Genomic DNA, 22,171 nt, shown 5'->3' on the forward strand with positions numbered 1-22,171 from the left:
TTTGATCTGAACCTGTTTTGGATGATTATTGAGTGTTTTATCGTAAGTTATATATTTTATATCAAAACCCGTACAGCTCAAACAGTGTTTTAAAAGCCTGTATTTCAAACAAAAACCTTGGCCCTATTTTACCAAACACAACCTATACCATATCGATATTTTGAACCCCTGGACATTTTATAAATTTACCTTTTTTCGCGAAAAACGAATTTTCCGGACCCCTTCGGGTACTAAAAACCCCACAAAAATCACATTTTTATTTTTATATGATCATGAAATTATCATACATCATTTTTCTTTGCATTTTTGTAATATTCACAATTTTTGGGAATTTTGGGCATTAATTTTGTATTTATTGGATATTTAAAAATTCATTATGAATACCCAAAAATTATAAAAATTGGGGCCAAATATTTTTATTAGATGTGTAATTAGACCCTTAATTTTATTTAGGGGTATTATTTTCATAATTATAAATATCAGATTTGTTATTAATTAATCAGTTAATTATAATTAAAAATCAGAAAATTAAAAAATTGATTTTAGGGGTGAAGAACAATTGCAGAGCTTCAATCACAGATTTCATAGTGTTTCTGATATCCAAATCGATCATGTGAGTAACCAAAACAAAGCTCTTGATCTCTACTTTCTATTCATACCATCAATTTCATGTTTTGTTGCCTAGATTTTCAAGTCGTATTTTAGGGTTCTTGAACTGAAATTGGGGGTTTTTGATTATGGGGTTCTTGGTTGTTTTTTGATGCTTGGTATAGTTTCCTATACTTGTTTACAATTGATTTGTGCTATTTAATTGATCGGAGTTATGTTCTAGATAGTAGTTCTTAGTTTCAAGTTTTTACAATTTTATTTTAATTCGTTCTTGAAGTTACATGAATCTGAGGTTATTTTTGTTATTGGGGTTAGATTATACAAGTGATAAGCTTTATTTTGGTATTTTATTTGTAATTTTTGATGTACGAAATCGTTAGTTTAGTATTTGGACGGAAAATTGCTTGGTTTGATCGGAGAAATCGTTCCTGGGGTTATTGGACGATGTTGTTGGTTTGGTTGTGTTCCTGAAGTTATTTGGAGTGAAAACCCACCAAGAATCGGTTCGAACGGTGTCTGTTTTCCCTGGGAACAAGCTCGCCGGATTCTGCTACCCTTCGCCGGCGTTGCTACATTTTTGGCCGGAGATGGAAGAGGAACAGAGGATAGACGGCGATGTTGCAGCGTATGGGAAGCTGTAGCCGTAGGGAATGATTTTGCATCGAAAATGGAACGAAAGCGTGGCTGGTTGCCAGTGTTTTTGGTTCACCGGAAACAGTTCGTCGGCGCCGGTTTCTGGGCAACACGGCGGCTGTTCTTCAGCGACCCGCCGATCCGGTTGTTGACCCGAAAAACAACCCGGGTTTGATCCTCCAGAACCCAAGATCCATTCCCTATTTCTGTTTCTGGTTAATTTAATTATTTAATTATATTTTATAAAATCAAAATTAGTTTATTAATTCTAAAAATCAATTAAAAATCAGTTTTAATTAATTATTTAGTTATTTATCTAATTATTTATTATTTATCTAATTAGTTAATAATTAGGTAATTAATTGATTAATTAATAAATAAGTATTAAGAGTAATCGAATAATACGAATAATAATTCGTTAATTAGTTAAATATTCAGAGTAACTCGCACCTATTCGAGTCGTGATTCGTTAAGTTAGAATTATTAATCGAACGATATTTATTAGAAGAGTGTTGTAATAATTATACGTATCGAATAACTAAATACCGATCGTCCCTTGATTAATAAATCGTATAAGCTATAATAATAACAGTTCAATAGTTATTCGAGAATCGCGAGTAGCTCGTATTTATATGAGTAGTTGCTCGTTGAGTTATGATTCGAGTAATTAGTACTGATTCGATAAATAACGTATCAGCTAATTGTATTGATTGATTATTTGTAAATAATCGATCTAATCAAGTAAGTAATATAAATTTATAAATAATTGTAATAAATTGTAATTAATCCTAATAATTAGGAATTAATTATTTTTAAAATACAATAATTATTAATTAATTATTTAAAAATATAATTAAGAATTATTTAATTATAATTAATTATTTATAATTAATTAAATCTTGTTTAATTTATAATAATTAAACCGTTAGTCCGATTTGAGTAAAACGAAGACCCCTAGACTCAGAAAAATGAAACGAATCCAATAAAAATAATTGTAAGTCATAATTTCTTCCAGAAGAGAGTGGTCTTGTGTTAGTTAATGGTTTATAGACCCTAATAGGGGTAGAATCGAGTCAAATAAATCTCGAAAAATTGCAATAAAGTCAGATAGGGTTAGTTAATACAGGTATGAGCCTAGTATCAATTCCAAAAATATTTATAAGTCCAAAAATTAATTATGTGTCTTATGTGCTATGTGTTTTACGTAGTTATGTGAACCTTATGTGCTATATAAATATATATGTATATATGCGAGTTAGATAGAAACACATGGGTAGATTGATAGGGTTGCGTAGCATCAATTCGAGGTACGCGTATGTAGTAAGTTATCTAAACGACTATTTTTCTATGATTGGTTCAGTGTCAGCAAGGCAGATCAAGCTAGAGGCCGAAGGCAGTGAGTTGAACCAGGTTAAGTACGCGCAAGGCAAGTTTTCCCCTATTCTAAATTCAGAATAGTGAATTATATCCCATTTTTCCATATCAGTTACCTTTGATAATTCTTGTTCATATACACTGTTACAAAATTATTGAATCTTGTTTCTATTTCATTTCGATTCTTGATTTCTCCCAATTTATTGAATCCTTTATTCATATTCCAATACTTTTACCCTTGTTACATATAGTCGGATATATCCTGATATTGGGATACATCAAAAGCATTCTGATTGTTCCGAATGCTAAACTTTGGACTGGATGGTTACGATACGGGCTGGGTTTAACCCAGACCTTTAATTAATATGCCATAGTTGTCTGAGTACTCCTTATGTTGGTTGGGTCTATGCAGTTGGGTATAGATCTGCACTGTATCCTGACTGATCAGTAGGTTATAGTGCATATGTTGGTTCTTATTTTCAGTCTTGTTCATTTGGCACTCGCCAGTGTTGGCAAATTATTATCCTATACAGATTCAGATGGTTGTTCAAAGCAACCGATTATCAGTTCATTTATTCTTCTCTCTTTATACTATATATATTGTTGCAGGCTTGTTGAGCAATTTTGGCTCATCCCCTTTTATTGTTATTCCTATTGTTTTACAGTTAAGGTAGAGAATGAAACCCATCAGGACCCGCATAGTCAAGAAGCGAGTCACGCAGCCGGACCCTCTTATACTAAGAGTGTTCATCCCTATCCTCGGAGAGAGCTTTGAGCTACCAGATTAGGTGTAACAGGATAAGTAGTATTATGGTTTGAATAAAAGTTGTGTGGTGAGAATGTAGATAAAATAAAGTTTTATAACAAAGAGAGTTCTTGAGACAGGCTGTTTTATTTTAGTTGTAATAAAGTTAGTGTGTCGTTCTTGTTTTCAACTCTTAACATTAAAAGATCCTGAGTAGTAGTAGTTCGGGGTAATTATCATATTTATATTCCGCTTGTGCAGGTTTAGTTTGTAGTTGTTATTAATAATGCCCCAAATCTATACCCCGGATTTGGAGGGTGTTATAGTTGGCATCAGAGCTTATGTTTTGACCCTTGAAAATAAGAACATTAGGGTTAAGATAAGATAGGAAGATCATATAGGATAAAAGTAAGAGTGTTAGGATTGTTTGTTTATATGATTAGAAGTTATGAGTTTTAGGATTGTGATTTGATTGTTCTTATGTTATTATTGTTATGTATATTAGATGGCCTCTTCGTCATCGTCTACGGAGCGGACCGAGACAGATCCAGTGGTAGCGCCAGTATTGGCACTAGTATCAGTGCAGATCTTTCCTCCATTACTACCACTTCCACAATTGCCACCTGAACCAGCACCAGAGATACCCCCTCCCCCAGAGGTACCATATTTTGCAGATTATTTTCCTTATTTTGAGCCAGAGATACCTGATTTTCCACTGTTAGAGTTCCCGGTGTTCGATGTTCCTGACATGGTTGATATTCCGCAGTGGGAGGATTTAGAGCCCCAGATTCCTATGCCACCAGTTGAGATTCCAGAGATTCCAGCGATGGAGCCTGAGGTAGAGCCATCAGTATATGCACCCATGGAGCAGCCTGTCTTATTTCTTGCACCGTTAGCTGTGTATGCCCCTATGCCCAGAGTATTCCAGTTTCCACAGGCGGAGTTCATGGACGAGGTAGTAGGAGATGAACCATTACCATTGCCTTCTCGAGGTTCCCGCACGGATCTTCGTGAGCATCATACAGTTACATATCAACATTTTCAGACAGAGAGAGAGGAGAGGGTCAGATGGCAGGATCAAGGTAGAGAGATCCTTGGGTTGTTTAAGACACGGGCGGATGGTCCAGTTCGAGCACTTAACCCTGACTACATATTGAGAGAGAGGCTATGCCAGATTCACAGAGTTGGTTCTCAGGAGCTTACTGACTTGAGGCAGCATGATATTAGTGCAGAGGCAGCATACCGCAAGGCGATGAGACTCACAGAGGCAGTATTAGAGCCTATTCAGGAGGAGCTGAGCCGTGTACCACCAGGATTTTAATCTTAGTAGATGGAGGAGTGTTGTATCCTGTATATATCTGTAGATAGAGGCTGCATAGTATTGTATGACTAGTTTGTATGAGGATAGCCACTAGTTTTCACTGATAGCAGTAGCAGTATGACTGACATATCATAGACTTTTGTATCAAGCATTGACACCTGCAGCTGGTGCCCTACCCATATATATATATAATGAACCTTTTCACGTTTTCTTTATTTTATTTTTCCAGTCATTTAAGCATTTACATTTATTTTATTATTTTATCGTTGCATTTTTAAAATGTTGTTTTATTTATGATTATGTTGTACCCTTTATGTTTTCAAATTTTAAAATTATTTTATAAAAAAAAGGATTTATTTAAACATCGCACTGTTTTATTTAAGATATTTAATAAATTGTTTTCTTTCTCCATATCAACTGTTTTAACGCTGTTTTAATGTTATAAAGACTGTTTCTATTTAATAGCACATGTTTAGTATATTGCTATTAAGAGAACCCATTGTTTTATTATCAGCAAGATGGCACATAAAAGAAAAGCACGACCCGACTCGTCTAACGGAAATACCGAGGGCCAAAACGATAATAATCAGATGGATCAGATGTTTCATCTCATGTAACAGCAGATGCTGATGATGCAGCAACAGATGCAACAGCAACAGTTTCAACAACAAATGCTACAGCAAGCCGCTCATCCAGGATATCAAGTACCTCCAGCAGCACCTGTAGTTACTTTCAAGCAATTTCAAGCGGTAAAGCCTCCAGAATTTACCGGTTCCATGGATCCTACAAAGGCGAGAGCTTGGCTGAAGGAGATAGAAAAGGCTTTTACGTTGGTGAAAGTTGAGGAAGAACAGAAGACAGACTTTACCATCTATTTTCTGAAAGGCGAAGCCAATTACTGGTGGGAATCGAAGAAAGCTTTGGAAGGGGAAGGTGTGGTGACTTGGGATAGATTCACTGATCTTTTTCTGGAGAAATATTTTCCTCGCTTTATGAAGAACCAGATGGAGATCAAGTTCCTGGAACTGAAGCAAGACAACTTATCGGTAGCGGATTATGAGATTAAGTTCACTAAATTGGCTAGATTTGTTCCTGGGCAAGTGGATATGGATGAAAAGCGGGCCAAGAGATTCCAGCAGGGACTGAAACCATGGATTCGTAGCAGAGTAGCTGTATTTGAGCTGATGACTTATACGGCTGTTGTTCAGAAGGCCATGATCATTGAAGGTGAGAGTGAAGCAGCTTAAAAAGAAAAAGGACCAGGAAATTCCCAGAACCGTTTCAACAGGAGGCCGGGATTTCAAGCCCGGGGAAAGGCAAACTTCAGGAAACCAGAACAAAACAATTAGAGAATGGGTAACCGACTTCCCACCCCAACTCAGCAGAGACTTATTCGACCGTCTATACCTGATTGCAGAACATGTGGTAAAAAGTATACGGGGATTTGCAACAAACCAAACGTCACGTGTTTCAAGTGAAAGCAAAGGGGACACTACTCTGGAGAATGACCGATGGAAAGAGCAGAGGTCACATGTTTCCAGTGCGGAAGAAAAGGGCATATTGCCAAGGACTGCAGAGGAGTTGCGATGGCCGCTAGTGTTCCAAGGTGTGGCGCCCTCCAAACCCGGGTCATAAGTTTAGGGTCCACAACACAAACACAATATATCAACCTGTATATGAAATATTAATTTCAATGACCCTGCTTTATGTAACCATGGATCGCAACAGGTTTAAGTATGAAAACAAGCCATAACCTTAGTTTTTATTACAACGCACCAAATCCCAACTAATTTAACTTACAACTGATAATAAAAATTTTCTTACAATCTTACTATCTCACTACCGCCATAAGCTCCCGCTAGCTCGCTCCAACTCAATCTGGAATCCTAGCTCGTACATTGAACTTGGAAACCTCGCTATCAACCGTATTCTTTTTAACTATAGAATACATAAAATGATTCACAAGAGTGAGCTAACTAGCTCAGCAAGTCACAATAACGATAACTGAGGTTAAACAATGATCAAATGAGATGATTCAGTGGAATCAAGTTTCTTTTTAACTAGTCATTAGAATTGGATATTCATTTTAAGTTATAAAACCAAGGTTAGGCTGCTGATCAGTCACGCACTAACCCCGAGCAAAGCACACAGCACTGCTCTAATTAATGGATCCAATGCACACATTGGCCTAATTCGACCACGAATCTGGTCTGACCACGAATCTGGTCCACATAGAAAAAAACTATACAATTCTAAAACAATTCAATGTATTTAGCAATGTAATTCAATAAGCAAGATCATAATCAACATTGATAAAGCATTTGTACAAAAGCGTAATGCGATTCAGGAGTATCATAAGGGTATATCAAGGTATGTACGAGAAACGGTTTTTAACCTGTAAAAGGATCATGTATTAGACAAATAATGGTTTTTAAAGGTATAGTTCTTTAAGGTTTTAAAGAATGGTTGTAGTATAAAAGTTTCTATATTTTCAAATAATTTTGTTTCAGTGTTTGGTGTTTGGTAGTTATACAATTGGGAAGTAGTATCATATTTGGGTGGTTTGCTATCTGAAAATCAATAAAGGATGGTTTACAAAGAATAAGGCTCATGGCTCAAGATCAAGAGAAATCAGGATTCAAGGTTAAATAGTTTAAAACACTTGCTGTACAAAACAGGAGTTGTTTTAAATAATAGCGACATGTTATGAAACAGTTCGAAAATAATTGCAATATATCTTGAAGAAAAGTTCGGAAGTACTTGCCTTACAAGGCTTTACAACTATTACTGATCAACTCTGAGCCAACTTTGCTGCTCAGGCTCTAACGTCCAACCACTAGATCCCATTAAATTCGACTTCGACACTCAGGTCTTCCTGTTGAAACTCTACTGAGCTCGTCGACTGACCACTAGGTTATCTTTAGTCCATCGTCCACTTTCAGGTTCCCGACTATAACCTACAGGGTCGAAATACCCTACATTAAATGTCTAGGTATGCTTGACATATCCTCGATACTAATTCTTACCCAACGATATTCAAACTGGACTCGTAATTATATGGATTATTATAATATAACAACACACCCAACAGTCAGGGTTTACATTCTCAAGAAATCGGTTTGGTATTCGTTTTCCGAAAATACGTATATTTGTAATTTTACCAAATCAGGGTTATGGATTTTAGAAAATTATTTCATCACATCGTGCAATCAAGTTTCATATAGAACACATATATATCTATATAACCATTCGACGTCCCGATAATCGTTGGATACGCTCTCGTATTTTTGTAGGTAAATTTCCTGGAAATCCGGCAGCGTCTCCTTTGTTTATCGGACTACCCGTCGAAACATCAATCGACGTCAATTCCATGACAACAATCCAATTCACAACAACCACAATCCTAATTATCACTTCAACCCAACAATGAATCCAATCACAATTCGTCGACTAAATTACGTACTCGACTTTACTGTAAAAAAAATCAAATTCTCATTTCAAAAATAATTCCAAGAATTAATTTATTCATTTTAAAATATTAGGACTCAGAATTATATCATCACCGTCCACTGTTGACTCGTTAAAAGTCATTGTCAACAGCGGCAAAATTTATCGGTGCCCGAAAATTCGGGTTTCCAAATAAATTCTACCGATTATTCAAAGATATTTCCCGCACGAAATATTATTATCACGAATATAAATCAAAATTAATCCTGCAGAAAATAAAATTAAATAGTTAAAATCCTAAATCAAGCACACTGGCCGCCGGAAACCAAACCGGAAAAGAAAAGAAAACGCAGGCGACTCGAAATATACACAACACTGACAATATCACACACACACTAACAGAGATACACATGTATATATATGTATATATCACAGGAATCCAATCGAAACCAATTGACCGGAATAAGAAGGGCGGCCGGAAAGAAATACCGGTAACAGAGCTCGACCAGGAGGGAGAAGAAAGAAGAGGGAAAACGCAGGGAGTAGAAAAACGGGGAAGCAGGGAGAGATGGGAGAAGAGAGTGAAGGAGACGAGATGGGAGGATGAGAAAGAGAGTTCTGGAGAGAGTACACCCCAGAGAAACAAAGAAATTGATGTTTTTATCCCCTTCTGATACTGCCACATTTCACAAAAATAAACGTAATGCATACACGTGTCCTGCAATATAAATCTGTTTCGAAAATTCATGATTTATCGAACCAAGTTACGGGTAAAACAAACCCAGAAAATTACCAAAATAGTTTTAAAATTTTCTGAAAATCCCGAAGTTAATAAAATAAAATTTTCATAATTTTTAAAGCATTCTTGAAACGCAACTCGTACCCGCATTTTACAATTAACGAATCTAGCTACATTTAAAACAATTTCAGAAAATCACGAAATAGTTTTAAAATGTTATAAGTATCCCGAAGTTTATAAAAATATAAATTTTAAAAATTTAAAATAATTTGTGAAACGCAATTTATACCCGCTTTTCTCGATTAAACGAACCAACGCGCGGGTGAAATTAATCTAAAAAATCCTCATAATAATTTTAAAATTCTCGGAATATTTTAGACTTCAATAAATATGAGTTTCATAATTTTTGAAGAATTTTTGAATTAAATATGAATTTTACAAATAAAAGCATTCATAAAATCATTTAAAGATAAATAATTAATAAAATATTGATTTCTCAATTTTATAAAATCCTAAAAATAATAATTATAATTATAAAATCATAAAAACAATTTTAGAGGCATTCCAGATATTTATGCAATAAATTTGTACTAAACTATTTTTAAAAGTGAAACAATTCAATACAATTCCTTAATTAATCACGCGGTCAACCCGGTACACTATAAATCACACATAGATAATAATCCAACAACACATTGCGGTTAAAACCAATACACATATCTTATTCATTTAATAATTTCTATAATCACATATTTAAATAATTCAAAATACATGGGTTGTTATATCCTTCCCCCCTTAAAAAGATTCTGTCCTCAGAATCTGGTCTAGTTACACCAGTGAGGATATTTGTCAAGCATATCTGACTCTAGTTTCCAAGTAGACTCTTCTACTCGAGGATTTCAAACGTACTTACTATAGATATACACTCTCTTTCAATTACTTGCCTTTAACGATCAAGAGTTTAGATCGATCACTATATACAAAATAAACTTGGATAAGAGCCCCATTGGTTCCTGATCAATTACTTAATTCAAATCAGTTACTTATCGTTTTTAAATTTAACAGGTCAAATACATTATACGTACACACTGTTGCGACGGTAATATCAACTCATGAACATCTTTGTCTATATTTATCAATACCTCGAATGGTTCACTAATTTTAGGACTTAGCTTGTCCCTTCTACTCAAACTTATCCAATCTCTTTCAAGACGACACTTTTACTAATACTACTGGTCCTATTTTTATATTCATACTCTCCCTCGATACAATTCCACTTCTTTCTTTGTTTATTCTGAGCTGCTTCAATCCATATCATTATGCCCTTGGTGTGCTGGATTAACTTAGAATTTTATAATTTTCTTTCTCCCACTTTATCTCCATAAAAATTGGGGACCTACACTTGCGTTCCCATAAAGCTTGGTAAAGTGGCATTCCAAAGATGACATTGTTGATAAATGTTCATTCCAGTGTTTTCTTAAAACTTCACCTCTCAACATATCCTACACTGCCTAAATCATTTATGTACTCTGACTCTCCGCATAAGAATGTTAGACGGGGCTCGTTCCAACTTAGTTTCTAAATGTTTAAGCATCTCTTACTCTTTTTCATCAGTTAAGACTAAAAAGTAGTCTCATATATTCACGTATTATCACCTTTAAATATTTGAACTTCAGATTCCACTTTTTCCAATTCGTCTATTAACTCCTCGGTAGTTTTAATTACATCCAATTCTTCTCTGTCGACATAATGCATTTGTTACCATACAGCTTTGCTTTAGGTAATTGTTAATGGATTAATTCAAGATCTTTTGTTAACCCTAATTAAAATTTCATTCTTGAAGACTCAACGTATAGTTGCTTTCTTTCTGATCTTTGAAGAGAAATCCTTGGGCATCCCATGCAGACTCTCTTATTCCTTGAGAGTAGCTGAGGATGTTATCAATAAATACAATTTGCTTATCCAAATACTCCTTATACACCACGTTCCTTAATTCCTTACAGCCACCTGATACACCTGTCATTTCACATAATATCACTAGAGCTTGCAATGCTCTTAACTTACTTTAATCATAATCTCTGATATGTTCTCAGGTCGGATCTTAAGTTAATCCTCGAGATATAACATACTTCTTGAATTAGGTCTCGTAAGTAATCAATTCTTTATAGGGTCTCACTTCTCCATATTTGTTGTTTTGTTAAACTCCCGATAATCAGTACATACTCTTATACTTTCATTCCTTTTTCTCCCTTAACATCACTGGTACACTTCACGATTCGCTTCTTGTAAAAGCACTACCTGGGTCTGCCTTATCCACCAGGCCTCCAATACTTCGCCTTAATTCTTTGACATGTTCACACTTCCTAATCCATCTTGAAATTTCCTTCTTATACCTGCTTATCACTATTTTTCTTTAAATTTCCGTACATCTTGGCATTTCTTCAGTAATTTAAATACTTTAGATTGTGAATTCCCTGTGGGATCTCATTTCTTAATCCTTCTACTTAAAGCATCCAAGTGCTGGAAGAAAATCTAGGAATATCGTGATTGTTCTTCTGGGTGCATAATCTTCCTCTTACTAACTGTTAACATCGTGATCCATTATCTTCCCTTGACATCTTCTTATCTTTTCTTAGCAATTCTGACTGAAAGGTCATACTACCCATCCTTGTTTCCTTGGAATTATATATCCGACTTCCAACTCTAACTTTTAAAATTCCATAGATAATTCTTCTGGTACATTTTCTACGTTCATTCTCTCCTTTTTGCTTATCGCCTGCCTCTACATTTGCTTTTCCTCGTAAGTACATATTTCAAACTTTTATGGTCCGCATAGATCTTACACTTTTCTCCATATATATCAGGTTTCCCAATCTTTCAAAACAAATATTACTACTATTAGTCCCAATTGCGAGTAGGATACTTCTGCTCATAAGGTTTCGGTTGTCTGGGTGCATATACAATAACTTTATTATGCTGCATCAACACACATCCTATTCCCTTATAAGAAGTATCACTATAAATTACCAAATCTCCTTGATACCTTCAAAGTGATAAAGCAGGTGACGTAACCATTCTTTCATTTAACTCCGCAAAACTTTGTTTACCCTTCTCTACTTCATATAAACTTCTTGTTTTTCCTGGTTAGCTTCGTCCACGATATGGCAACTTCAAGAAATCTTGCACAAATTTTCGATAGTAACCGGCTTATGATAACACTTCTTACTTTTGTTGGTGTTTCTGGTTTCTTTTCATTCATAGTAACTTTAATTTCTACTGAATCCCTTTTGATCTTTTCCACATTGACTGTTTATGTTAAAAACTATACATCATACAACTTCTTTCTTCTCTAACTTTCCAATCATCATTAAATGCTTTGCCTAGTCCTCCGTTGACTTTAAGTATCACAACTACAGCTTCTCCAGATATTCCTTAAAGATTCTGTCCATCAAGTTCAATATCACTGGTATATTGGTTAATCCAAATGATAATACGAGAACAGTACTTGGTTCTGAAAATTATCTTTGATATATCCATAGGTTTAATCTTCAATTGGTGAAATACCAAGTCTTAAATCAATCTTATAAAAGTACTTTGCTTTTTGCAATTGATCGAACAAATCATTGGGTCGAGGTAATAGATACTTGCTCTTGATAGTAAACTTGTTAAGCTTTCGCTAGTCAACGCATAATCTCATACTTCTATTTTCATATTAACAATTAGTACTGGTGCACCTTATAGGATATGCTGGGTCTAATCGCTTCTTCTTCAAATATCTTTTACGTCTACTTTGCTAACTTCCTCATTTTAACTGGTGCCATTTTGGGTAAGGCCGTAGTTACTAGCTTCGTTTCAGGCGTTAAGTCAATCGCGAGCTTCCTTTCTCTATCGGGAAGAAATGTTGATAACTCATCTAAAACATATCTTGAAATTCCGTAATTGCTATTAAATCTTCAAATTTTGTTTGCTTTTGACTTGTATGTATCCCGTAATCACCATAATGCTCATATCTTGATCATCATAATCATCATTAACAAATTCTTTACCTTCTTTCATCTTCTGAACCTCCTCATCTTCTCATTTGGCATCCTCAGAATTATCTTTTCATCACGACGGTCTGCCTGGTCATCACGCTTTAGTAGTCAATCCATTTCTTAGAATAATATCAAATCCTCTTATCTTTCATGATATCAATTCTGCATCACTTATTTCCAGAAATCTCAATTTCACCATTGGTACTCACTTATTTAACAATTACACATTCTTGACTTGCTAGTCCTTTAATCACAATCTTATCAATTCAACAGGGTAATTTATCTTATCAACAAAACTTTGAGAGATAACCAATTAAGTTTCTCTCACATCTTTTAATACTTTAACACATAAGGTATTCACCCTAATCATCTATGTCATCATAGTTTCTCGTTCTTGAAGACGTATTCCTCATTGGAGTAGATTTCCTTGACTCTTAGTGGATCCTTTACTGGGGCTAGTGATTCGCAATCCTCGTCATGTGCCCGTGTTTCCTTTTCATGCATAAGAGGTAGATGGAACTTCGTCCGCTTGATTAAAGATACGTTGATTTCTGCTTGAAAACCTCTTGGAAAGAACGACAGTACAACGAAACGACTTGAAGGATTCAAAATTCAACAAAGATAGAGTTGAAAAGAAAGAAGAAACAAGGATTTGAATATGAATGAGACAACCACATTGGTACTTAAGATGGCCAGTCTTTCATACCATATGGCGTATAGCACATGATTAGGTGGCGTCACCCGACTCTTCGTCATTCTGACAAAGTGTCTTACTATAACACTGTTTGTCCCAATCAGAAAGCAAAACTTGGGGGAAACAATTAAATTTGAAAGGAATGCAATACCCTCCTTTTTGATATCATAGCAAAAAGTTTATTTAAGAAAAGAAGTTCATACATTTTTAAAAAAATTTAATAGGAATATATATGATGTAATATTAAAGGCAAGAACGATACCATTGGTCATCATCCACGTTTCATTTGTATTCATCTTTCGAGCTCGTTCGATCATATCCCAATCACGTCATATAACAACTTTAGAAAGTCCGCTGAAATGTCTTCACAAACCAAGCATTATGATGAACTCTTACTTGCTAAGTTTTGCGTCTTTAACATCGCACTTACACTTATAATACCCTAATAATTCGATCATAATGGCGTTCCTACCAGGTAACTTCAAGATTCCTCTTTTAATTTAGAATAACCATGTACCATTCGACATAACGATCCTTTTGTTAATAATATTCTGGTTTTAGAGAGGTCTGGAAATCTTTCCAATCTTCTTCGATCACACTCCGACTCCTGTTAAATCAATGAATTCTTCGAACTCTGATAGTCCTAGTAATTGAATATATAGTTACTCAGTACATTGATTCTGTTGTAAATTTTATCAAACAATACTTACACTTTACTGTTAGGAATAATCAACTTCTTCATAATCATAGGTTACTTTGTTCTCGAAATTAGCAATACTAAGTCTGAAACAGCATCCTTCCAGGTAATCCGGGCTTTCTAATGAACAAGAAACTCAAATAGTAACTTGACAACCAATGTTTAAAAATTATTTTATTCGAGAAGGCTTTTAGAAATTTGTAAAGGAAAATCTTTTTCGAAAACTTGTTTAAAAATTTTGAAAATCACAAATCTGATTGTCCTTACTATATGAGTTGGTTGTTGTCTTTCCTTCTTATAACAAGGTACCAATTTAAAGAAACAATCACATAAAGGTTCGTTCACTTCGATCTACCTTTTCTCCTTTATCGAGTCCACTTACCTTCCTTAATTGATGAAACTTTAATTGTTGTCGCACATTATCTTATTCGTAGCTTCACATCAAGGCTCCCATACATTATCGTTGCAGTAGTTAAATAGAACAAGCTATCCAATAGTCAACAAGTCTATTTCATAGAACAAAGTTTTCCCCTATCACATCACATCACTATTTTACATATCGCATTTATCATAGCACCATCATTTATTTTTACCAAAAATTCCAAATTTATACCTTTCTCTCTAACTCTTTCAAAATTCAGCTAATCCATCCCATATTTATTCACGGGTGGCTTAGTCACTAATGGCTTCTTTTAACCCGATAACAGCTATCCTCTAAAACACTTAAATTTTCTCTCTAAACTTCTTCTCACCTTTATTTATATCTCAAGCGCTCACCATTTACTGTACTCTCGAATCCATCCATGTAGGTACAATCGCTTCATAGAACAAGTTCTAAACTAGGGGTATAAAACAGAATGTATGGTAAACTAAAGAGATACACTCATAGCCGAATGTCCAGTAAAACAAGAATAAATAGATGGAGGTTCTTAAATAGGTAGTCTCATATCTAGAGGTGGTACAATAGCGTAGAATAGCTTGAAGAGGTGTAACTGTCATAACAGAAGGTAGTGCCATTAATACTGATGGAGGAACAAGGTGCAAATCAACTCGGAGAGAAGATGACGATCCTCGAACGGAAGGCTCCAAACGATCAGATGATACCAGGAAATCAGGATCTGCCATCGTCATTTTCTGGAAATCACATCGCAAGCTAAGAATCCCGAATCACAGCACGAATCGTGCCGGAGACCTACTATACAGTCACACTCAACCTCACAACGTCCTATCTTTATATTCCCTATTCCTAATCCTAACCCTCTACCTAATCCCAACAACCTAGGCTTGTTTCAGTGACTTATAACCTGTAGCTCTGATACCAACCTATGGCGCCCTCCAAACCCGGGTCAGAAGTTTAGGGTCCACAACACAGACACAATATATCAACCTGTATATGAAATATTAATTTCAATGACCCTGCTTTATATAACCATGGATCGCAATAGGTTTAAGTATGAAAACAAGCCATAACCTTAGTTTTTATTATAACGCACCAAATCCCAACTAATTTAACTTACAACTGATAATAAAAATTTTCTTACAATCTTACTATGTCACTACCGCCATAAGCTCCTGCAAGCTCGCTCCAACTCAATCTGGAATCCTAGCTCGTACATTGAACTGGGAAACCTCGCTATCAACCGTATTCCTTTTAACTGTAGAATACATAAAAAGATTCGCAAGAGTGAGCTAACTAGCTCAGCAAGTCACAATAATGATAACTGAGGTTAAACAATGATCAAATGAGATGATTCAGAGGAATCAAGTTTCTTTTTAACTAGTCATTAGAATTGGATATTCATTTTAAGTTATAAAACCAAGGTTAGGCTGCTGATCAGTCACGCACTAACCCCGAGCAAAGCACACAGCACTGCTCTAATTATTGGATCCAAGGCACACATTGGCCTAATTCGACCACGAATCTGGTCTGACCATGAATCTGGTCCACAGAAAAAAAAACTATCCAATTCTAAAACAATTCAGTGTATTTAGCAATGTAATTCAATAAGCAAGATCATAATCAACATTGATAAAGCATTTGTACAAAAGCGTAATGCGATTCAGGAGTATCATAAGGGTATATCAAGGTATGTACGAGAAACGGTTTTTAACCTGTAAAAGGATCAGGTATTAGACAAATAATGGTTTTTGAAGGTATAGTGCTTTGAGGTTTTAAAGAATGGTTGTAGTATAAAAGTTTCTATGTTTTCAAATAATTTTGTTTCAGTGTTTGGTGTTTGGTAGTTATACAATTGGGAAGTAGTATCATATTTGGGTGGTTTGATATCTGAAAATCAATAAAGGATGGTTTACAAAGAATAAGGCTTATGGCTCAAGATCAAGAGAAATCAGAATTCAAGGTTAAATGGTTTAAAACACTTGCAGTACAAAACATGAGTTATTTTAAATAATAGCGACATGTTATGAAACAGTTCAAAAATAATTGCAATATATCTTGAAGAAAAGTTCGGAAGTACTTGCCTTACAAGGCTTTACAACTATTACTGATCAACTCTGACCCAACTTTGCTGCTAAGGCTCTAACATCCAACCACTAGATCCCATTGGATTCGACTTCGACACTCAGGTGTTCCTGTTGAAACTCTACTGAGCTCGTCGACTGACAACTAGGTTATCTTTAGTCCATCATCCACTTTCAGGTTCCCGACTATAACCTACAGGGTCGAAATACCCTATGTTAGACGTCTAGGTATGCTTGACATATCCTCGATACTAATTCTTACCCAACGATATTCAAACTCGACTCGTAATTATATGGATTATTATAATATAACAACACACCCAACAGTCAGGGTTTACATTCTCAAGAAATCGGTTTGGTATTCGTTTTCCGAAAATATGTATATTTGTAATTTTACCAATTCAGGGTTATGGATTTTAGAAAATTATTTCATCACATCGTGCAATCAAGTTTGATATAGAACACATATATATCTATATAACCATTCGACGTCCCGATAATCGTTGGATACACTCCCGTATTTTTGTAGGTAAATTTCTTGGAAATCGGGCAGCGTCTCCTTTGTTTATCGGACTACCCGTCGAAACATCAATCGACGTCAATTCCATAACAACAATCCAATTCACAACAACCACAATCCTAACTATCACTTCAACCCAACAATCAATCCAATCACAATTCGTCGACTAAATTACGTACCCGACTTTACTGTAAAAAAATCAAATTCTCATTTCAAAAATAATTCCATGAATTAATTTATTCATTTTAAAATATTAGGACTCAGAAATATATCATCATCGTCCACTGTTGACTCGTTAAAAGTCATTTTCAACAGCGGCAAAATTTATCGGTGCCCGAAAATTCGGGTTTCCAAATAAATTCTACCGATTATTCAAAGATATTTCCCGCACGAAATATTATTATCACGAATATAAATCAGAATTAGTCCTGCAGAAAATAAAATTAAATAGTTAAAATCCAAAATCAAGCAAGACAACACGCGCGTAACACGCGCCAACACCACAGTAACAACCGGAAGCACACTGGCCGTCGGAAACCAAACCGGAAAAGAAAAGAAAACGCAGGCGACTCGAAACATACACAACACTGACAATATCACACACACACTAACAGAGATACACATGTATATATATGTATATATCACAGGAACCAAATTGAAACCAATTGACCGGAATAAGAAGGGCGGCCGAAAAGAAATACCGGTAACAGAGCTAGACCAGGAGGGATAAGAAAGAAGAGGGAAAATGCAGGGAGCAGAAAAACGGGGAAGCAGGGAGAGATGGGAGAAGAGAGTGAAGGAGACGAGATGGGAGGATGAGAAAGAGAGTTATGGAGAGAGTACACCCGAGAGAAACAAAGAAATTGATGTTTGTATCCCCTTCTGATACTGCCACGTTTCACAAAAATAAACGAAATGCATACACGTGTCCTGCAATATAAATCTGTTTCAAAAATTCACGATTTATCGAACCAAGTTACGGGTAAAACAAACCCATAAAATTACCAAAATAGTTTTAAAATTTTCTGAAAATCCCAAAGTTAATAAAATAAAATTTTCATAATTTTTAAAGCATTCTTGAAACGCAACTTGTACCCGTATTTTACAATTAACGAAACTAGCTGCACTCAAAACAATTTCAGAAAATCACGAAATAGTTTTAAAATGTTATAAGTATCCCGAAGTTTATAAAAACATAAATTTTGAAAATTTAAAATATTTTCTGAAATGCAATTTATACCCGCTTTTCTCGATTAAACGAACCAACGCGCGGGTGAAATTAATCTCAAAAATCCCCACAATAATTTTAAAATTCTCGGAATATTTCAGACTTCAATAAATATGAGTTTCATAATTTTTGAAGAATTTTAGAATTAAATATGAATTTTATAAATAAAAGCATTCATAAAATTATTTAAAGATAAATAATTAATAAAATATTGATTTCTCAATTTTATAAAATCCTAAAAATAATAATTATAATTATAAAATCATAAAAACAATTTTAGAGGCATTCCAGATATTTATGCAATAAATTTGTACTAAATCTATTTTTAAAAGTGAAACAATTCAATACAATTCCTTAATTAATCACGCGGTCAACCCGGTACACTATAAATCACACATAGATAATAATCCAACAACATATAGCGGTTAAAACCAATACACATATCTTATTCATTTAATAATTTCTATAATCACATATTTAAATAATTCAAAATACATAGGTTGTTATACAAGGGTTTTAGCATTACCTCCACCTCCACTACCACCACAAAATCAGCCCTGGGCAAGGACTTTCAACATGTCAATGAAGGAAGCAGTACAGAGTCCGAATGTGGTTGCAGGTACGCTCCCTGTGAATTCTGTAAATGCTCTAGTATTGATTGATTCAGGAGCTACTGGATATTTTATTTCTGAAAATTTTATCTCTAAGATAGACTGTGAGATTCAGTGGTTAGATGAAGTTCTAGCCATAAAATTAGCAAATGATGATCAGGTTATGGTAGATCGAGTATGCATAGGTTGTGATGTTGAGATAGGGAGATGTCATTTCTCAGTTGACTTGATACCTTTCAGGTTAGGAGAATTTCATGTTATTTTAGGAATGAATTGGCTAGCTAGTAATAATGCTCTGATTGATTGCGCAAACAAGAAAGTGAAAGTGCAGACTGAAGAAAATACAACGGTAATATTTCAAGGTGAAAAGCAAAGGCAGAGATTCTTAACAATGATGCAGACGAGATGTTTGCTACGCCAAGGATGTCGAGCCTATATAGCCTACGTGTTGGATACTGACAAAGAAAGTTCGAAGATCGAAGATATTTTTACTGTAGTGTGTGAGTTTCCCGATGTCTTTCCAGATGAACTTCCAGGACTTCCACTGAATCGAGAAGTCGATTCACTATTGATTTGGCGCCAGGGACTGAACCAATTTCGAAAGCTCCATATCGAATGACACCTGTTGAAATGAAAGAATTAGCAAAGCAGTTGTAAGAACTTCTCGACAAAGGAATCATAAGGCCAAGTGTATCCCCATGGGGCGCACCAATTTTGTTCGTGAAAAAGAAGGACGGTAGCATGCGATTGTGTATTGAATATCGTGAGCTGAACAAGTTAACTATCAAGAATAAATATCCTTTGCCTCGTATCAATGATTTATTTGATCAACTGAAAGGAGCAACATGGTTTTCGAAAATCGACTTACGATCAGGTTATCAACAGTTAAAGATCAAGGCAGAAGATATTCCAAAGACTGCGTTCAGAACGAGGTACGGACATTATGAATTTCTCGTGATGGCTTTTGGACTGACGAATGCACCTGCAGCGTTTATGGATTTGATGAATCGAGTATTCAAGAAGTACTTGGATAAGTTTATCATTGTATTTATTGATGACATCTTGATTTATTCGAAGATGGAAGAAGAACATGCAACACACTTGAGAACGACATTGGAGACGTTATGAAAGGAGCAGCTCTATGCGAAATTTTCAAAATGTGAATTTTGGCTAAAAGAAGTACAGTTTCTAGGGCACATCATCAGTATTGAAGGAATTCAAGTGGACCCAGCGAAGATTGAAGCTATTTTAAATTGGGAAAGACCAAAGACGCCAACAGAAGTCAGAAGTTTCTTGGGATTAGCTGGTTATTATAGAAGATTCGTTAAAGATTTTGCAAAGATAGCCACACCATTGACGAAGTTGAAATGAAAGAATGAAAAGTTCGAATGGAACGAGAAATGTGAAGCCAGTTTCCAAGAATTGAAGAATCGACTAGTAACCGCACCTGTACTTGTTTTACCTGATGATCAAGGAGACTTTGTCATATACAACGATGCTTCGTATTGAGGACTCGGATGTGTTTTGATGCAACATGGAAACGTGATCACATATGCTTCCAGACAATTAAAGCCGCATGAACAAAAATATCCGACGCACGATCTTGAACTAGCAAAAATTATGTTCGCACTAAAGCTTTGGAGACACTATCTGTACGACGAAAAATGTGAGATTTATACGGATAAAAAAAGCTTGAAGTATATTTTCACCCAGAAGGAACTTAACATGCGACAGCGATGTTGGCTAGAGTTAATCAAAGATTATGACGTCTCAATCAATTATCATCCAGGCAAGGCCAATATGGTAGCAGATGCGTTAAGTTGAAAAGAACCCTCTATCTCCAAGCCCCTTGTATAGGTTGGGCACACTTGGATGCCCCTACTCTCAACAAGCAAGTTGCTGGTCGGGATCGTGGAACTATCGCTCGAGAAGTCAGTAAGCTGGGTGAACTTGTTAACATCTTCAGAAGACTTAATCAAGGAATTCTATAAATTGGAGATAGAAGTTCGTGTTCCAGAAAACTCTACTGAAATGATTTACGCTATGACTTTTCAGCCAGAACTATTGGAGAAAATAAGAAGGTGTCAGGAAGAAGTAATGGACCAAGATATTGACAATTTGACAAGAGAAGAGATTACCAGTCAGAAGGATAATAAAGGAATTTTTTGAGTTGCTTCAAGGATCTGGATACCTAACGTACCAGAATTGAAAGCAAAAATTTTGCAAGACGCTCATAGTTCAAGATATTCGATTCATCCCGGAAGCACAAAGATGTACAGAGACCTGAAAGAAAACTTTTGGTGGTCGAATATGAAGAAAGAGATAGCGGAATGGGTCAGCAAGTGTTATACGTGCCAAAGAGTGAAAGCTGAACATCAACGCCCGAGCGGACTACTACAACCACTAGATATTCCAGAATAGAAATGGGAGTACTTAGCCATGGATTTTGTAGTAGGACTTCCAAGGACGAAAGCAAATCACGATGCAATTTGGGTCATCATTGAACGATTAACGAAGTCAGCACATTTTCTTCCGATCAACGAAAGATTTTCACTGGACAAGTTAGTGCACTTATATCTCATGGAAATCGTAATGCATCATGGAGTACCTGTATCGATTATATCGGATCGAGATCCTCATTTCAATTCAAGATTTTGGAGACCATTCCAAGAATGCCTCGGAACCAAGTTGAACATGAGTACTGCATATCATCCACAAACGGACGGGCAAAGAAAAAGGACAATCCAAACAATCGAATATATGCTACGTGTATGCGCAATAGACTTTGAAGGCAATTGGGACGAGCACTTACCGCTAGTTGAATTTTCTTACAATAACAACTATCAAGCAAGTATCGGGATGCCACCTTATGAAGCTCTATATGGGAGAAAGTGCAGATCACGTACATGTTGGGATGAAGTTGGAGAACGTAAGATTCTAGGTCCAGAACTGATTCAGCAGACTAAGAAAAAAAGTAAAACTTATCCGCAAAGGACTTGAAGCAGCGCAGAATCGACAGCATAAATATGCCAATCAAT

This window comes from Apium graveolens, chromosome 2 (genome assembly GCF_009905375.1).
Source record: "Apium graveolens cultivar Ventura chromosome 2, ASM990537v1, whole genome shotgun sequence".
NCBI lineage: Eukaryota > Viridiplantae > Streptophyta > Magnoliopsida > Apiales > Apiaceae > Apium > Apium graveolens.